The 20736-nt window shown below is 41.0% G+C and overlaps 1 long non-coding RNA gene across 6 annotated transcripts in view; it reads right to left on the bottom strand.

The window, feature by feature from the left end:
• LOC128153904 (uncharacterized) overlaps positions 1–20736 on the bottom strand; it is a 108914-nt gene that overhangs the window by 56325 nt on the left and 31853 nt on the right. The window contains exons 2-3 of one of the 6 annotated variants that reach the window (XR_008239148.1): positions 15240–15341; positions 9043–9104 (exon numbers count right to left, since the gene is read on the bottom strand). The exons of 4 other annotated variants lie outside the window; for them this stretch is intronic. This is a non-coding gene — a long non-coding RNA (uncharacterized LOC128153904). Of the gene's footprint in view, positions 1–9042; positions 9120–15239; positions 15342–20736 lie in introns of all 6 variants that reach the window. One more of the 6 variants, XR_008239144.1, reaches the window with a different exon arrangement.

The following is a 20736-nucleotide window of genomic DNA, read 5'->3' as shown; positions in this document are numbered from 1 at the left end:
CAGAAAACGTAGGCTTTTAAGGATGCTGGTAAACCACCCTTAAACCAGCCTGCTCTTGGTCCACCGGCAGTAAGCTCAGCTCACGCCAGCAGCGTTGCTCAGCTCCGGAGCCCCACGCCGCCTCCCAGTTAACTTGGATTTGAACCAGTTTCCCACCGTGGCACATGAATCCCTTCCACAGTTCCCATGTCCTCCCGTGCTTTCCCCGTCCTTGCGCTTTTGGACGCAGGCATCAATCAAGCAGCGCAGTACACGCGAGACTCCCCGGACATCGCCCACTGCCGCGGCGAGGCTGATCGGTCAAACTGGGAACACCGGCCGCCTTTCAGACTGCGCAGCGTAACGCCTGCTCATCAAAAACACAGCCTTCGTTTCAAGTTGATACACTCTTATATTAAAAACTAGGTTAAAAGATTGCTAATCCCGCATACCGAAGCACTCAAAAGCTAGGAAACGCTGGAATTAAAGGTCCCTCTGCAACTTTAATTTGGCCCTTGCCTGTCTTCGCTATGATGTAGTTGTTAATTACTTGCTCACAGACAGCTTTTTTTTTTTTCCAGAGAAACCCAGTCTCATAAGTGCATAGGAATGACTGTGCATGGAAATAAATCAGAATTTTTATTTTGCTGCTATCTGTAGTTGGCAGATATGCAGCAAACGAGCTGAAAGAAGCCAGAAAGATAAAAAACCGTGTCACCATTTAAGACTACGTCTACGCGCCGAAATGCAAATCCCATCGCCAGCGCTGAACCACTCCATTTGGGTCCCCAAAGCAGCATCGCTGTATCGGCACCCCGCTGCGTCCGAGCTGCTGGGGCTTCAGTGGTGATCGCACACGTAGACTGCTTTGGGGACCAACACCAGTATTTCGGCACAGCACTGCACCCCAGCACTGCAGCTGCTCCCCTCCAGATGTGCAATGAATCACTTAAAAAAACCCGTCCCAGCAGCAGCACCCGTTCGCTGAAGAGTTCTGAGGGGTGATGACCGTGAAAAAGCAAACCTGGGGTATCTCGGCATCTGCACCCTGCCAATTTATTGGTGCTGTGGAAATAACCTTTATTTAGGTGCCTGATTGCGGATGCGCCAAATGGAGACAAGCCATTCCTTCTGCAATAACAGGATACCTCTCTGCTACTATTCACACAAGTATCAAAGATTAGTTGATTGTAAAAAGCTCCGATGAGAGCGTCAGAGGAAAATCCATGAGGAGAAGCCCAAAGTTTGGATGGTGATTGGGAAAGAACGGATCAGGAGCGTGAGAAGACTGCACTTACTGAAGGAGGAGGAGCCATTTGAACACATTTTAGTGCATACCACGTAACAAAAACCAATATGTAGTACATGTACGTACAAATATATACATAAATATGGCTGTATTAGTATTTTCTTACTTTTCAGTGCTTAGTTTTACAACCTTTGTATTATTTTGCTCTCTTTCATATGCAATTTCCCAAACAACTAAAAAGTCAAGACTTAAAAGCGTTTAGCCTGCAGGACCATACAACCTTCCTTCGCTTCATCAGCAAAACTAGGACCTCTAGACTTGTTGTACCACCTCCTGTGCCCCAGCTTACAACGTCATCTGGGGCGGTAGAAAGCTTTTGTACATCACCCATCACTATAGACACGGAAAACGTACAATTTGCCAGCGTTTGCACAAAATTTTAGCACGGAGAAAATATTACTCAGTTCGGTGGGTTTCATACTGAATCAGCAAGGGGTGACCTGAGAGCAGAGAGAAAAGTCTCCCTTCCTCACCTCCTCCGGCACTGCCGATGCACGGCACGGAGCAGCTCGGTGGTGGCACCCGGTCACTCCGTATGGGTGTCGCGTCCGCACTACGGTCGGCATGGAACTGCGAGGAGACGGATCAGCCTCGGTGCAGATGGACTCAGCAAGTGCAAACAGATTTTTAACACGCGTATAAACTAGGGCACAGGAGGATTTTTTTGACACGAACCAAAAAAAAAAAAAAAAAAAAGGTGCCAAAGTAACTAACTACCTGCTCTGAAGCCTGGAGGAACTGGAGCTGCTCAAAAAAGTTATTATAGTTTTTGAAGCTGGTGAAATAACATACTTTCCCACAATCTCTTTTAAAAAAACCCCTATTCGTTTTAGCAGAAACTTCTAAAAAAATGCTTTAATGCACAGCTGGCACAGAAAACATCACTGCCAACATTTGAAGTCTGCCAAAACTCTAGGCAGATTCAAGCAGGGAGTTAAAACACAGAGTGCCAGGCAGCCGTCGCAAGCACGAAGCCTCTAACCGCTGCAGAGGAGATGCTTTAGGAACGGGGAGATAAGAGCAACTGTAGATTTTTGAAGGTGAATTGTTCTCAGCCCCGGTGACTATATGATATCTCCGGCTGACTAATTTTGATTAGGACTGTGAATGCCTTGATCCTCATCATTCGGTGTTAGAAACCACCCTGCTGAGGGTTTTCCTGACGGGTGATGGAGAAGGTTGATGACGGTGCACGAGAAAGCGAACTCCTCGGGCATGGCATGAATGGGCTTGGGAGGACGAGGAGCCCAGGAGAGCAAAGCCTTGGTGCCCTGACACCGGAGCGAGAAGCAGGGTAACCTCTCCTGCAACAGCACAGGGTGGAAGGTAGAAAAGATAAAAAAAAAAATCAAGGCATGGTACTTTGGAGATGCCAATCGCGTTGGAGGGAAGGATGTCCCTTCCTTCCTGAAGATCCTGGAGGACCATCTCGCACCTGGCCAACCTCCTTCTCCTCTTCTCTGATTTACGTTTGTCAGGTTTGTGGAAGATTTACAGTTCTTTCAGAAGTGATATGCAAGTCATGAAGTTTGCCGTAGTAAGAGTAAACATCAGTTTACTTGAGCACAATTATTTTATTGAAATCTGTTGTCTAAGCCAGGATTTCAAGAATCGCGACTCAAGCCTCAGGAAATAATGAAATTAGCTCCAGACTCAGGAGATTTTAACCAAAGTAAGCGACAGAGGCTTCTTTTTGGCTTCTGGTTTATAAAACCCAAGGTAATTTGAAACAGTAGACTAGCAACTCACTTTTCCCTTTTTTAACGGAGAACAAAAATTCCCATCCCACTGTGGGGGCTCAGCAAAGAGGGCTTTAACTAGCTGCTGGGTGTGCGTGGCAAAAAACGTCACAGAATCTGAACCCTGAACTTGTGCACAGCGCAAACTCCTTCTCATGCCTATGGGCACGTATCTAAACCATTCCGGGCACCAAAAATCGCTCCTATTAGCACCGATACCTTTTGCAACACACAATAAGGTTTATCGGTGTTGCAGAAGCATCTCGAGGACTCGAGCAGCCCAGCGAGCCTTTGTGCTAGGTACCGTACAAAAATATTTCAACAGCTGCAAGAGGGTACGCAAATGCTCAGCACTGAAAAGAAGTCATTTAGCAATAAGTACATTTTTCTTGTCGTTTAGCACAACATGAAAGTTTTGTGTCAGTTTTTATCCTCCAGATGCGTTCCTAATATTGTCATCGATAGCAGCAGTCAGTATTATACCATTTTAATGGAAAAAAAATTTCAACTCCTATTTTGAACTTTTTAATCTTTTCCTATGTGCCAGAAAGTAGAATAACTAAAGCTTATCTATTTATGCATGTGCCTAAATCTTCAATGCATATATAAATTTAAATCTCATTACACTATAACACACTGCTTTAAAAATACGGATACATTTTAAGAGTCTGCTACACATTTTTATCAAATAGGGGGACTTAATTTTTATTTTTCTTCCACATAAAGCCAGTGAAATCCTGCATGTTAATACTTCAAGAAAATAAACTTGTGTAAAGATTTGCCTATCCAAAGTACAGTATAATTTAAATTTAAATCCCTTAGAAACCCAAAGCACTGTGTTTATAATATGAGAACAGCGGGCAGTCATGCCCTTGACTGGAGGGCATGTCATCTAGTCCTCTCCTTCTCTGCAAAACCATCAGGCTGGCAGTAGTGACAGATGAACAGCTTACCATTAATTTCTCCTCTTTCATGCCTTCAATCCAAATGGTGCATATTCTCCACAGGGAGGCATCAAGGTCTTTGCCTTTATTTCTCTTGCATACTCGCACTGACTTATAAATCAAGTGCAGATAAGAAGAGAGGGCAAATATCAATCTTTTTTTTTTTTCCTGGCCAGTGCCCACTGGCACACTACTGAGCTTTGACTGAAAGGTTCTTCAAATCTTTATGTGATTCATAGGCAAGGGAGCGCTCCGTGAGGACAAAACAACAAAGGAAATTTGAGAGAGAGGATTTGTATATCTTGGCTTATAAATTAGAAGCCTCCTCTCCACAATGTTTAAATATGGGTTACCAAAAAAAAAAAAAAAAAAGTGAATCTAAGTTGTTATTACTTTATTGAAAAAAATCCTTGTGGAATATAAAATAGGCAGCACTTCTTCGCACGCAGCTGCTGGAGCAGCTCTAATCAGAATGTTGTGTTTTCCCCAAACAGGCTTTCTTTTGGGGCGCATCTCTCCTCTTTGCCACCGAAGCAATTCAATCCTTCAAAACAGATTGGCTTTTACTATTACTTTGCAGCATTAATGATTAGTGTTCATCTCTCTGAAAAAAATAAGAAATCTTATTTCAATTTAAAATACAAAGGGTCAGATCTACATCTCATGCAAACCAGCATAGCTATACGGGCTCATATGAAGCTCTGCTGATTGACAGTAGATGGAAAATTGTCCCATGATGTTTTTTAAGTACAGTGGAGACAAGTTTACTAGTTTATTAACTGTATTTTCTTTGAAACTGCTACTGCATCTTTCAAAGTTCAAAGAAAAGAAAAAAGATTTTTTTTTTCTTAACTAAGTTTCACAAACCATCTTAGTTTGCAGTGATTTTGGGGGTTCTTTAGAGACTGACATACTAATTCCGTAACCAACCTGTCAAGGCAATGAAGGGACATGGGCCTTCCTTCTCTTGCTCTCTTTTTTTCTTTAAGTGCATTACCAGAAGAATTTTCTATTCGGTTACAATAAATTGATCTTGCATTTAAAACATATATTAAATCATGGGTGTGAGTGATGCAACATTATTACATGTCAGGAAAAAAATCTATATTATGATAGTTGTTGACAAATGATAATATTATTTTCCGGCTAAGCATGAGGTGTTAATGCTGCTAAATGGCTGCAAATGTTGACGTTAAAGGCTGCCTGCTGGCCATTTCCAGGTGACATATCTGGGGATTCGGGGCTATTTCATTTTCCAGCCTTTTTTAAGGCTTCAGGCCCCATCCATAAATTACAGCTGATGACAAAAGTGGAAGCTAACAGTGGCAAAATTAGGCCCACAGGCAAAATAATTATATATACAGCCTTTAGCAGTGAGGGAGAAAGCCATCAATCAGCCCCCAATTATTCACTAGTTAATCAGCTCTGCCCTTCCTTTATTGAAGGGTTACAGTGTAATTAAGTTGGCAGCATCCTTTTAATTCATCAAACATACAACACATGGCGGTGTTTGCTGCAATCAGGGGACAGCACCTTTGTGTGCCTGACCCCTAGCACTGCTGCAGGAGAGGAGGAGGAAAAACTTCAGAGGTGAGAGAGACTATTTATGCGAAAGCAAAGCAGCCCCCGGCCGGGCAGCCCCGCCGCACGGAGCCACCACCGAGGGTAGGCAGGGCTTTAATAGCATCCATGCCTTTCACCCGCGTGGTAAACACGTGCGTGAACGTACGCGTAAACTCGGTGGGTGCAGCCGCTCCGGAAAACTCGTAGTTCATCGGGTTATTCCCGTATTGCTTAGGGCAGGCGGTTCTAGACCGCGGCATTTATGGATGTAACACCCCGCGCCTCTCTTCCCAGCAATCCCTCTCTGATAACGGAGCGGCAGCAGAGAGCCGAGCATCGCTGGATTGACGGTGGCCCACAACAGACAGGCTGGGCACTTCCAGGCCATCGGAGCAAACGCAGCCAAAATATACATATCTCCAAGAAATGATTTTGTGGAAACCAACCTCCAGGAAATAACAAAACCGGTTATTTAAAGGCAGTAGGCAGTTTTGTGTCCCCTCTCAGGTTAATGGCATTAGATTTTTATATTATACAGCAGATTAGTATTTTCAGGGGGTTTTGCCGGTAAGGAAGTATTTGGACATTGATTTTATCTCACCAGTAATGGAAATGACTCGAGATATTGCACTTTTCTATCCATACTAAATTTTAACCTGTGAACGTGTGCAATGGCTATGGCTTCTCTGTTTGTATGTAAACCCAAGTAAAGTTATATATTGTGCATGTCTTTTTTTCTCCCTATATTTACCTGACCATAAATCTGTTTGTCTGCCACATATACTTTCTGCTCACGGCATCCTTAGAGACGTTAAATGTCCTAAGTGTCCTTCGTACCTTGCAGAATAGATACAGAATTATTTATTCATAAACAAGCTCTGTGTTTCTAACCTGCTTGTAATAATGAAGTCTATAAAATCATTGGCTATACCACATGATGAGGGCAAACAAACCCAAAGCCCTCAATATCTGAATGCACTGGGAATCTCAATGTTTGGAAGCGCTGGCTTTTTTGACAAAAATCTTTATTGCTCTCAAATTAAAAGTGAAAGAACATTACCCTGCTGGACACTTTTTAATGGTTATTTTACCTCACTCAGTCTCATTGAAGACATTGGGAAGGTTCTCACTAGATACTGAAATACCTTTCCTAAAGATGCAAAAAATGATATTTTGTTTTATTTTGGTTATTTCGGGGTGGCTGGGGGGGGGGGGGCGGGGCAGAACAACAAGAATCACATGTCTATCCACAAATCTCCCAAATCTCTAAGATGCCAAGAGCACAGCCTTGGCCAGATCTGGCCAACAACCGTCGGCAGCCCCAGCAGCAATCCCTGCTGGACCTGACCCTACTCATTTGCACATTATCTGGAGCCTCACCAAGGACTTATGACGATGGGTAAACATGAAAGTTAGACATCCTTTGCGCTATTCTCCCGTTCAGCAATTTTACCCCACCAGACACCCTATAGTACTCCAACTTTGCAATGTTCCACGTTCTCTGGAGTTGGGAGCTCAGACCAAGAGACGAAGGACAGAAGGTGGAAACGTTGGCTTTCCTGGCCAGGAACTGTCGTCATCTTAGCGATACGAGTTCCCCCAACAGCTAAGGCAACCTCATGTTGTTAAGTCTTCGACTTTTTTGACCGCTAAATATCCATTTGGACAACATGCCACCATCTTAGCCTAGGAATCGGCTTGGTTTGCCAGATCCCATGGAAGGAGACCTCTTGCCGACAGCCACTCGCAGAGATTTCCGATGCTGATCTGCTCTGCCGTGATCCGTTTTCCTAACAGTACTGGAGACTACACTGAGCCACCGAATGTCAACGTGAGCTACTAAAGAATCTGCCCCAGCAAAGAAATTTGCATAAAGTGAAAGTTATATTCCTGCTAACAAAACACTAGTATTTAACTATTTATTTGTCTCCTCATTGTACACACCCTTGTTTTTACTCTTTGGGTTTTTTTTCATTACGGAAACTTGGGCTGCGCAATTTAGATCCTGCATTATTTCAATGTCAATAAGTATCATCTTTTCCTAAAGAAAAAGCATGCCATATTGCAGTCAACCTAAGTCATAACTCAGGACAACACAATCATGTCATAATATAATTTTATACAACGAGATTTTATCTGTTGTTATTGAGGGTCATTGAATTCCGTCTGTCGGTGTTATGTTATTGAATAGGTTCAAGTAATAGTTTGTACTGATTATCAGAAAGTATGTTTAAAAACTGTCACTATGTTTACATCCTTTGGGGTTGCATTTGAATTATGCAGATAAACAGGATCAAGCAGTGTAATGCGATGAAGTACAATTCCTGAGAGAAACTGCAGAATAAAGTTTATATGAATTTTTCTGGAAAAAAAGGACTTTGTACATGCTGGCTCTGTTTTAAATGTAAAAGACCAGATATACATAGAGCACATTTAGACTTCTTGATGCTAAGCATACACTGTATTCCCAGATGAAAAACAATGACCACAAAAGAAAAACTTCATTATCCCGTGTTAAAAGTTACACACGTGCAAGAATAATTTTTTACAGCTGTATTAATTTGAATTTTAAAAATATTCAAAAATTATTCAAATCCATTAGGTCAACATGGTCAAGGAAAACATTTTTTTTGTTGACAAAATTCATGTTAGGGTAAACTGCCAACTGCAATTTTTAATTACGCAATACAAAATTTCCTAACAGTGAATAAGAATGAAAACCACATCATATTTTTTCTTAACTACCTAATTTTTCTATTTTAATATACAATTTAAAATTCATTGCATCTGGGTTAATTAAATAAATTATCCATTTGGAAAAAAGACAATTCAGTGTGCCTACTGGAGCTGAACACAACAGCGCCAGTTGCAATTGTATATTTTGTTTAATTTGAATAACGTTTTGTTTTCATATATTTTCTATTAAGAATATTTTAGTCATGTTCCTATGAACGTCTTCACTTTTTCATAGGCAATTTTTAAGTAACAAGATAATGAACACTAAGGAAACACATATTATGTGCAAATTTATTCTCTTGGCTGTTTGGCTTAGATAATATACTGAAGTATAACCAGAAATAGCACTAGCACTCCCACTAGGTTTCCGGTTAAGACACTGCACTTTGGTTAAGCACACAATTTTTCTGTTGCTGGTAAGAGTTATCACCACCTTGTTCAGCAGAATTTGGAAGAGTCCTTTCTAATTGCTATTTTCTAGCAATAACTGTTTTCCTAAGAATAAAACAAAGGTATGTATTATGTTGCTCAGAGAAATTAAAAACAAAATAAAAAAATGAAAATTCAGTCATCTTCAGGTTTTATATAATCAAGAATAGATCTTCTTTAGGGTACACGATCATAGTCTCCATCTGGATATTCATATTTACTTATGCAGAACATCAAATGAATTCAAGTGCACATACTAATAGTTCCCAAGATAACTTCGAATCTAAATACTGGTTTTATAGTAGAGGTACTGAGGATAGTGTGGAATTAGCGGGCAAAATACCTTGAAGCATTCTGGTAATGCTCGCATGACTCCTCTTTCCACCTTGCAAAAATGTATTTCAGCTATCTATAAGTAGTCTAGAAAAGAGATTATTTGGAATAGTTATGAAAACACAACAATTGATCAACCCGGAAATTGGATATTTGGGATAAATCCTAAACAGTCACAGAACAAGTACCAAAATGCATGCTTTTGCGTGGGCAATAAAGATTACATTATACCTGACTTTCTAAACAACTTGAAATAATATTCAAGGAAAAATAAGCTTCCTTACAGACAATTGCAAAAGAGGAAAATCAGACTAAGACATGGAAGTGAATTATTTGCTTTGATTAGCACACAAGGCGAGAGGTAGTCCTCACAGCACGCAGACTTTTTTTTTTTAACCAGCAAAGTTTCCTACTTGTTGATCCCATGGCAAAAATATCACTTTGATGTGATCTTTTCCAAAAATAGAATCCAGGAAATGTATTCGTTAAAAGGATGAGAGCTACAAACCCTGTACGGAATAAGTATCTAAATGGCCCAAAGTTACATCACACCAGCCAGCTCATCACAACATTACACGATTCATACCTGGGAATAACAGACGTAAACATAACGTGAGTTGACAACAAAAGGAGGCGGAAAACTTTGCATTCTCTTTGTATAAACTCAAAGGGGAATATTAAGCTGAAAAACTACATTACATATGTAAGATGGTTGCAGGGCTCTTGAGAGGATTTTTCTTTGCATCCACACAGCAAGAATGTGTTTCAGCCTAATGCATTAGATTAATTTGTTTTGTTGAGTCCAGCTAATGGGATGAAGATAAAGTGACTTCTAGGCAGAAAACCTTGTTAATCAAAAACAATTTGGGCCACTTGTACATGTTGTTCTGACTTTCCAAGTAGAAACTTCCATTTTTCACAAGAAACGCACATGCATGCAACAAAAAATTTACCACAGATTGCATTTCATTTTTGGACAGCTACTCGTAGTCTGAATATATGAATGATTTTATCTGAGATATCGCCTATAGACAGATTTTTCCTCCCTAAAACAAAAGCCCCTTATCTTTGGGAGAGACTTCTTTCTATTTTAAAGGCTAATTCCAAGATGTAGTTATAAATGGATTCACTTCTTGATATATTTTGCAGAAATTTGTGTAACTTGATTGCCTACTGGAAGCCAGGTTCACATCTTGGAGAGAAGAAAACCTGAAGAAAATCGCCTAAAACTGTGCTTAAAGCAGAATAATTTTGCATGCTGTGGTTGCTTCTGGTGCCTTAATGATTGGTAGCTTGACAGTTTTAATACATTATCTTAAGAGACAAGGCGAGGGACTGTGCCACTGCCGAGGCAGGCACGAGAATGGAGTAAATGGCCAATAAGCATTTTGATCTCTTTGGAAATGTCATCTTTTCCACAAATTATTAAGATTGTATGCTGCAATAAAAGACACTCAGGAGGAGAGACTGTTAATATTAAAAAACTAAGCAACAGTAACTAATGAAGCAGTCTAATGTTTGTGAGTGAGAAGTAAATGTAAATTTGCCAGGGACATTTATTAAAAGTAAAAGCAGAAAAGCATTGAAGGCAATATCTTGCATTTGTGTAAAATGCATAAATTAATGAATTCTTCGTGGAAGCCTTTTTATTCTGATTAATAAATCCTCTCTTACCATTACAGCCCAAACAAAGACATTAAGAAAAGAACCAGGCCATATTTCCTCCTTTACCTGTTTACATAGTCCCCTGCTTTGCTCTTACGCTGTATTTACATTTAATTAGGAGGTCAGAGTTAACACCTTATCACTGTATCTATTCGACTGCTAACACTGCGCTTACATTTAAAACAACATATTTTTTCCTGGAACGATGCACCTATTAATATATATCGGCGTTAGGGCCAGCATCCTCAAACAGAATATTAAACACCACCACCTCTGAAGCCCGCCTTGTACTTGGTGCCGCCGAGTTAACTTCAAGCAGCCCACTTTTTCTTTTTTTATAGCCTTAGATAAGCGTAGCGGCTGCAATCCTCTCCTCTGTTTCTACAGCTGGTAAAAGGAGTCCCCACGCTGTGTAGTATTTGGGGTCCTGGTTTTGGCTGCGGTCCTGTGCCGCTAATTCTGCGGCAGCAGGGACGTGTGGCTCAGCCCAGCTGGCAAAGAAGCATCGCGTCCCGCGGCGGGATTACAGGGAGACAGGCACCACCTCGGCATCGGGCTCGGGTTTGTTCCGGAGCGAAAGCAATGCATCGCGCACCTCCTCGGCCATGTCTTTTTGGGGGGACGTCAGCATGGAGCACGGTGCTCGGCAAAAGCCATCCTGGAGGACGCAAGGGATGAGCAGGATCAATGCTCCGAGAGGAAATCAGGTGAATGGGAAACGTTAACAGGGAAACAGAAAATGCTCCAAAATGTTGTTTCTGAACGGCCCCACTGGAGACGCACACACCAGCTACGTACCTCGTCTGATGATTTTTTTTGTCTGGGTGGGGTTTTTGGTGGGTGGTTGTTTTTTTAAACAAGAGCACAGTCCAGTTTATGCTTTGCTGTCTAGCAGTAGCTCACGGCACTAAATCTCTACCCCCTTTTACACACAAACACCTGTATTTGCCTTTATTTCTCCTTGTCCTCGGGAAGTGGAGAGGCTGTGTTAAGGCAAGTTGGTGTACAGCAATAGCAGATTTAACAGAGCCTACCTGTGCCCTCTTTTCTTTGCAAATTCAGACAAATTAATTGTCAGATTGTCCACGTCCATCTAGACGTGTGTGAAACTGTTTAGTCTGGGGGTTTAGATCTCCATCCGTTTATGCTTCCTCTATACTGGGTTAAAATCTCTGAGCAAAACTAAAAATCTGCTTGAAGAGGGAGTAAAGTCAGTCAACAGAAAGTTTTGCAGAGTTTCAAATGAATTATTAAGTCACTTTCTGGAGTCTACAGAAAGAAACCCAAAACTGCCCTTGGGATTTCAAACTCCAGTGAACTTGGTCAGTGCTCTGCATCCCTAACAAGTCTTGTAATCAGACCAAGGGGCTTCTTTGTGGACCTTTTTTTTTCTCCACCACTCTAGTAAACACATCTCTCTTTATCCCACTTACTTTTGTTTGCACGGTCCATGTATTTCTTTATCTGTGTTTTCAAATGCTGTTAAACTCCCCTCAGTATTTCTGAAGAAAGTCTGACACTCAGTAACTCGGTATTCCCGAGGCAACCTGCAATAACAACCAGCTCAGGATTGCAAAGGATACTCAGTCAGGAAAGGGAGTTCATTTCTAGTGGGCAATTGCAAACAACAAGGGAAATATTATTTTTTTAAATTAAGATAAATACCTTAAATGGTGTACTATTAAAATAATGTGCCCAGCTTACACAGACCTAAAAAAAGAGGCCACTATCAAATTTTCTCTCTTTAGGGATACGCTCTCGTTACCAGTACAGAAACATTAATCACACTGAGACTGCCTGTTGGAGTTGCACTTAAAAAACGGTCCCTTTGTCCCCATCTATCTGGCAGCCCCTCTTCACCGCGACCGCCGAGGCTTCCAGCACTGCTCCTCTCCGACGACCGCTTCGTTGCAGGGTTACAAGGAGTGGGATGAAACTCCTTGTTCTCTCCTTAACACCGGTAATCTAGTTGTTATATCATCCCCAAACTACTGTACACATCTGTAAATGCCACCCACCGCACTGCGCCCGAACGGGCTGCCTCCTGCACCCCCTTCTGTGTGCCTTCGACAGGAGCTTCTCTAGAGTAAGTAGTACAAGGCTAATAATGGGACAGGGTTAGATGGGCTGGAGAAAAAAAAAAAAACAAAAAACAGGAGATGAGCACAAAGAATTGCATTTCTGCGAGGAGCCGGTGCAGCACGTTGACCTCGGGCACGGAGAGACGTAAAGCCGGTGCTGCGGGTTATGTGAAATCGCATTGAGAGCGCACCAAGAACAGACCCAGCTTTGTGGGTCAATATGTTGGGGCAAAACTGGCATGGTAAAGCCTGTCATACACCTGCACCATTCTCATTTAGCAGGTGGGCCTCTGGATATAAAAAAAAATAAATAACCAACACTGAAAGCAACAGTCCTGTCCTCTATTCTGCAGGTCACATTACTTATATACACTAAGTAAGGCAATGAGAAAATAATGACATGCAATAGAGTTAAAAGTGAATGCCTTCATCCTTTTGTTGTTTATCAGTTAACAAAATGACATTATAGAGATGCTTTATGTATTTATTGAAAGGGGAGAAACATCTATCAAAGCTCATTTTAGCTATTGTTACTGCCATCAGACTTGTTCTCTTCTGCCATGAGCTAGAACAGGACTGTCAGTGAGAGATGACTGATATAGGCAAATGATTTTGCATCATTTGAGATACATACAGAAATATAATCATACCCAAGGTCAAACATTAGAAAAAGGTTGGGCATTTGGGGCAATGAAAGCAATGCTGTCAGATATTGAAATCTCAGCAGGAGATTCAGCTCCATTAAAACTGAATACACAATTACTTTCAGCTTGCTACTTTCCATGCATGTATAACTAGTTTGTTCATCTTGGTGCCCCCTGTGTTAGAAAAGGTAAGATTTGAATATTTTGAGGAATGGGTATGATACTCCTTTCACAGGAGTCTACATAAGTGATAAAATGGCTATATAATACATATGCAACTGGTGAAGCACTTCAACAATTAATCTACCTTGAAGAAACAGACCTAAGAGATATAAGTAACTGGCTCTGACCAGGTATCTTTAAATTCTCCGCAAGTATTTGGCTGACTTTATGTGAGTGGCCTTCCAGAAGATGCTCCTTTGGTGACCAGGAAAAGAAAGGCTCGGCGTGCCTGCTAAGCAGTGCCGTTGGAGTGGTACGACAAAGAAACAGAACCAGAGGAAAGAAACGAGGAGAGAAACTAATGAAAGATCATTTGGAAAATGAATTGTAAGTGGATATTAAAAATGGCAAAGGGGAAAGATGACGGGAAGGGCTTGTCTCAGAGTGGGGATTGCACAGGGGGAGTGAAGAGAAACTGCTGGAGTTACTGGTGTGTTCAAATTCGGTTATTTTCAAAAGCTTCACTAGTTATCCATAAATTGTACAGGTATGAGAGAAACTCCATGTGCACTTGGCTACTTGTGCTACACTCTGCCTGTTGATGCATCTCTGATGAGACACTTCTGATCTTAGAGCTGCCCAAAGAGCTTCAAACTACAAACATTTATGAAAAAAATTCATCCTCTTAAGGGATGCTTCCTCCAGATCTGGGCTTTTTATCCAAGAGAGAACACTAGCTCAGGTTATCACTCAGGCATTTCAGACTCCGAGATCAGTGACGGTCCAGTATTTTGTGATCTCAGGATCAGGCTAAAGAGATAAGCCTTCTGATCTTGACTTAGAAATGAAATAATTCTTGTATTATTGGGGAGATTCTGCATTTTTATGTGCTTTTTTTATTTCTGAGATTTCTACACTGGAATTCAAAAAGGAACCTAATATTAAAGCTCCAAATTTTACAGAAAAAACAAGATCCTTGTCACTTTCAACTTACATTTGCACGTTTCAATGTTAAGAAATTGCACAAGAGTGAATTATATGGTTATGAAGTTTCTTGTATTGATGGTAGCCTCTACAAATCTTCAATTTATCGTATCTATGTACTTCATACCATCGTTTCCTGATCCACCATTTAGTTATGAGTATCGATGTAACATGTAATGCCAGGAACATACAAATCATTTCATTTACCATGTGCTTTTGACATATTACCATGCAGAGTTCAGGCAAATTAATTTCTAACAGTACTCCCCAAATTTCTAATTCACACAGAATTTTTCAAGAAGCAAACATTATTAATAAATAATTTGGATTAATATTAAAGAGTTTTATTATTTATTGACATTATAATAAATAAAAAATATCCATGTTGTGCCCCTCAACTATTCCAGTATGATGAACAGTAAGATATTCATCTACATTCGCAGCTGCAAATACCAGAGAAACATTGGGAACATCATTTCCTTTTCCCTGCTAAAGCATTTGTTCTCCACCTGCAAAGGCTTCGAGGCACCACACTAAATGGAAAAAAAAAAAAAAAATTTAGAATTTCGAATTTGGAATAGATGGGAAACACTATTTCTTTTTTACAGATTTTTACCCATGGTGACTTTTACCTCTTCTCAGTTAGGGAGTACCTGGACCCATGGACTTACTTCACCATTGGCAGTTAGGTAACACGTCACTCATTCACTCTTAAATCCCCCAACCACTTCGTGTGCAGTTCTTCTGCTCATGCATTCTTCTGCATATGTATCCTAAGCCATAAGCAGCAACAGAAAAGATGGTATAACACTTTTTGAAATGACCTCTGTCATTGTTTTCTTGTTTTCCTGTACAAACAACACAATCCCCCCTAGCCAACATATCTCACTTTATATACTTGCAGCAAAAATTACACCAGCTGTAGGAACCTGGTGTGCCGCGTACTGGAATTAAAGATGTGCCAGGGCAGCGCTGACAGCCAGGTGATATTCTCCATGCCAGAAGACACAGCACAACATGTTACAAAGAAGTGAAGAGCCTGTATGCACCCAAAAATCCAGTTTTCTGAAGTAGTTGGTCTAACACAAGTTGTTTTGTCTCCCTGCAATCCTTGTCTCTTTTATGCTACCAACCACCCTCCTCCCCTCTCACGTGGTACCTAAGCAGACCAGAACCCTTACACTTCCTGCATGGTCTAAAAGAGAAATAAAATTAAAAGTTACTACCTGTCACAGCTCTGTGGTTAACTACACCTTTCACGTAGGCATCTCCACGGAGCATCTCTGGGGTCACGGCCCCCCAGGCGTGTTCTTTCCCAGGTGAAAGATTCCACCTGGGGACCACGGTGTGAAGGCTGAGGGTCCCTTACAGTCCCCTGCCAACAACCCTCCTCAGGCTGACCCAGTATTTCTTCTTGCAACATCTTATTACCAAACACAGAAATAACGATAATGTGTAGTTCTGCTTCCTTAAAGGCAAAAACATATTTTTGAGAAACGTCTCCTAAAAGAACAAACCAGCTTGGCTGTGTTGCCCGGCAGCAGCATAAGAGATATGGGTAGACATTCACATTTCTTAATTCCAGGCAGTGCCTCCAGCCATGTCTCCCAACCCAGCCTATCCCCTTCTCTCTTTGGGAAGCCTCTTGAGCCAAAACAAGACAACTATTAAAATATTTAATTCTTCTAGTCGGCCAAAGCTTGCTGATTTACAGCAGTTACTCCGACTCCTCTTCCCTGGGGACTCCAGGGACTCAAGTCATGTGCGTAAACATGTGCACATGTACATGTGTGTACATATATGTGTGAAGGAGAGAGATCACCTAAAGCACTGGTAGAGCAGTCTTTTTCTATTTTTAATTTTATTTTTTACTGCTCCACATGTCCATGGTGTCTAACACATCTCAACGGTCTTTGAAGTTTCCATGCTTTCAAGGTCTCACATCTGTCACGCTATCAGTACCCTGCCACAGATGAAAAGAATATAATTATGGATTTAGTGTAATCATTGATTTCTGGGCTCCAAATCATTCAAAGAAAGGTCACAAGTCCGCATGGCTGCCCCTTAGGAAAAGGATTTGCATCTGACTATTTTATTTAGCTGAAGACACCCCCAATTAAACACAGAGTCTCTTCTCTTCGGGCTCTGCACCTGAGGCAACTTGAAGACAACGGATCAATCTTCCCCATGCCAACTGTGCTTTATTTGCACCGAGCTGACACCGCTCCCACCTGTTACAGGCAGTGGCGGTGACTTTTTGCTCGCTGGCCCCCTTTCATTTGCGAGGCAGCATCTCCCTTTGGAGAACTGCCACGGCGGGACGTGGAGGACGTGCATCTGAGGAGCTGCACTTTTGGGAAGGTGGCAGGGTGCCAGAAGATTGTGCCTGAAGCAGGGGAGCTGCTGTCAACCCTTCAAACGTTTAACTTACTGCAGTTCTCGGAGATCCGCAGTGCAGATGTAAAGACATAATTTTGCCCACAGTGTTTGGATTAGCAGTAAATCTACTAATCCAACACAATATCCAAGGGGGCATGGCTAGATCTATGGGTTCATAAATTCACACCACTCCTTTTATTATTCTGGGCCCCAGATGGTTTCGAATGGGCACGGGCATAATGAGATCTTGGAAGACATTATTATATTCTTAGGTCAAAATTCTCAGTCCAATCTCTTTTATCAGGCTCAGAGCCTTTGTGTCCCTGAAGTGCTAATACTTTATGCTGATTGACTATGCAGGCTTCGGTGGGAGTTCACATTATTTTTGATACAATTATTATTGACAGCAAAAACTCCACAAAAAAAAAAAAATCCCATTTTATGTTACTTATGGTATCACACTGTCTGGAAAATACAATGCCTGAGACCTTCATTATAGTTATGTTTTCATAACAAAACAGATGAGAGGGGGAAAAAGAGGGCAGGATAAAAGTATTATTTTAGTAACGGGAAGACAAAGTATGAGCTTGATCATAAAGACTAGTGAGCTTTATAAATGCATCTTTGAACTGAGTGAGGCTTTTTTTTTTTTTTTTTTTTAAATAAATGGTTCTTTGAACCTGGCAGTTGTAAGGAAGTGAAACAGAACAAACTTTGAAAAGTGTGCTTTTCTGAGTCTCCTTACACCATATCTGGCTGAGAGTACAGGTGGCCAAGCACAGAAAGTTCCTGCCAATTTCTAAAGTTACACTTTTATCCACTAAACAAGCATCCTGATCCGGGTTACCAAACAGGGCACTCAACAGGAGCCTCAAAGCGCACATATTAAATATCACTTATTCCACAGCCTGGGCCATCCAGCTTAGTAAAGCTTGATCTAATACTGTTTCACCCTTTTCCTGTGCTCGCTGGATTTTGGGTAATGGACCTTCCCAGGAGACTACTCTCAGAAAGTATCTTCTTGTAGAGAGTGGATGCACATGCTTCTATTTTAAAAAGCACATGTTCAGCACATTTCGCTTTTGTGAAATGGAATATGGTTTAAGTTTGTTTCAATAAAAAAAGGGATTCTGCTGGAAGGACTTATGTCAAAGTGCAAAAGGTTTTATACACAATGAATAGATTTTTTTCTTTTTTCTCTTGAGGGCCAAAGAGGAGACACTAAAATGAAATCTTTCTGCCACAAAAACAGTTGCTGTTTTACACACAGAGAATCTACAAGGCGGCTTGTTATGAATTCTCCATCTTTGTATTTATTTTGGATTAGACTGATTTAATCTAAGAGTCACATCAAGAAAGCCAGACCTTGTATTTAATGAGAAACCTAATATGTATTCACAGTAAACACTTTAAATGTCAAAGTTTAATGGACAGTATTCAAAGGCCATTATTATAGTAACTATGCTTTTATATCAGCATGGCTGATGAGGAGTAATTCTTTTAAAGGCACTCTTCAAAAAAAAATCAATATAAATGTTAAATAATAATCATTAAAGAATCCCTACAGTGCATCTTAATACAGAGGAAGGACAGTAACAAAAACCTACGTAACCAGTAGATCCAAAATCAATCCTTGGCAATGACTATCAACAGGAAAAGAAGTATAAATTGTGTGAGTACAGTGCCAGGTACCAGTGAGCGCTATGAGCAGAACAAACTTGTATTCAGCCTTCTTGTCCCCCGAGTTAGCGTCTAAACCCACGTCGGCCTCCCTGAGCTCGGCTGTTCCCTGCTCTGTGCCGTCTTCCTTCAGGTCCTTCTCACCCAAAGAGACATCAACCACACTCATACAGTATATAGACATATGCATCCCCTAGGAATAATTTCTTAGTGCATAATTTAAAAATTCTGCATAGCAAAACCTAACAGAGGAACCTTATTCCTGGTATAAAAACTCCTAGAGTCTCCCGTCTTACTAACAGGAGCCTCTTCCCTAGGTCTTCCAACATGCCTTCTCCAGGTCGTTTCCCCGGGACTCAGGGACAAGGCACAGCGTGGGGGGGTGCTGGGGTGGAGAGCTCGATCCAGTAGGCATGCGAGAGCCCTGGGATCATTTTCGCTTGAGCTCTGACTAGATTGTACTGAGTAAAACCAGTATCTCAATCTGCTTCTTTTGCAATAACTCCCTGCACGGTCTGATCCATCCTTTGTCCAAACGCTTTTTATGCGTCCTGCATTCCCATACATACTTTATGCCCGTTATATCACAGTCCATTTGCAGATCTATGGTGGACACACACATTTTCTCAACAGTATTTAAGGAATGCACATATAGCGCTTTCATAAAGTTCCTTACGCATATTCCAGCGTGATTTTTGTTCACTGAAACAGAAGGTGGAAAAGCTCTGGTGTGCCTGTGTGAAGATCTGTCTTGATCTGGAAGGAATTGCTTCATACATTAGTCACAAAATTGAAGGCTGTGACATCATGATGTTTATCAGAAAGAAGAAAGCCTGTTCAAGCAGACTCAATTTTTATTTGCAGTCATGGCTATGTCTACCAATTTATAGATAATTTTATTTAATTGCATTTAGAATCAGTTAAAGCAGTTCATTTATATAGAGTGATGTAGCCACCAAAAGCTACTGTTTACTCATTCCCTACACTGAGAAACTTTCCCTTTGGCAGCAGGGTTGAACTTTAAAGGGAAGTGATAATCATTACATTCATGCGTACTGAGAAAGGCACCAAAATAATTCCTTTTCAAACAGATTCAGAGAGATCAAAACCTCTGGTTTATGAGCATTCAGTCTCAGTAACTAACCCAATGCCGTGCTATTTTATCTGGACATGCAGAAACTACAGAAATGGGGAAAAGAAGAGAATTTCTTTTTCCAAGTGTTGTTACAATATGGAGTCACTTGAGGAAAATGAGTAATTAATGCATATTTATTTAATCTGCTGGCTAACCTTTGTGTATTTGCTATTTCATTTTGGTTACATCTCTGCTCCAGTCTCAGTTGCCTATGGTTAATAAGGGAGAATACACTGCAGATAACCTGCAACCCTGGAATTTCCAGAATTATCCTTAAACGATTCTTAGAGAACAGCAAACGGTACAAATGTTAATTGGTTCTGACTTATTTTGCTCTGTAGTACGCATCTCTCTCGTTTTGTTGCCAGCTGATAATAAAAGGATATAGTTCTTTGGCAATGAATACTGACAGCAGTGGAGTGGCATGAAACTGTTGTTGTATACGTAAGGACCTGGTTCTCTGCTAACTAATTCCACTACAAATCAGATCTGTCTCTGCTGAAGTCTACAGTTCGCACTGACGCAAACCATGTCGTACCTAGGAATAGATGAGGTCCATACACTGCACGTGTAAATGAAGAAAGTGTCAGCCCTAAAAGTCTGCTATTGATACCCACCAGCCACGGCAGCCACTTAAAAGGGACGTGGCATTGATTATCTGTCGGTTACACGCTCAAGCTCTCGACTCAAATTTTTCAGATAACAGCAGAAATGAACAAACTTTTCATCTGAAGCATGCCAGCTAGTTAAAAAAAAAAAAAGAAACAAAAAAGGATAATAAATTCTTCAGTAAGGCACAGTTTTGCCACCTTGTGTTTGTGGAATCCTTGAATATTCCTATGAAGCACTCACCAGCCAAAGACCGACAATACTCAGAAACAGTCAGGATTGGCCTCCCTAAAGTTATTACCGTCTTCTTGTCCTTTGAAAAGAACTATGTGGCTACTACTCTGAAAGTTAAAAAAGCACTGATT

Source organism: Harpia harpyja, chromosome 18 (assembly GCF_026419915.1).
Source record: "Harpia harpyja isolate bHarHar1 chromosome 18, bHarHar1 primary haplotype, whole genome shotgun sequence".
In the NCBI taxonomy this organism is placed as follows: Eukaryota; Metazoa; Chordata; class Aves; order Accipitriformes; family Accipitridae; genus Harpia; species Harpia harpyja.
The sequence above is the reverse complement of the archived record's forward strand: the minus strand, read 5'-3'. Positions and strand labels throughout refer to the sequence as shown.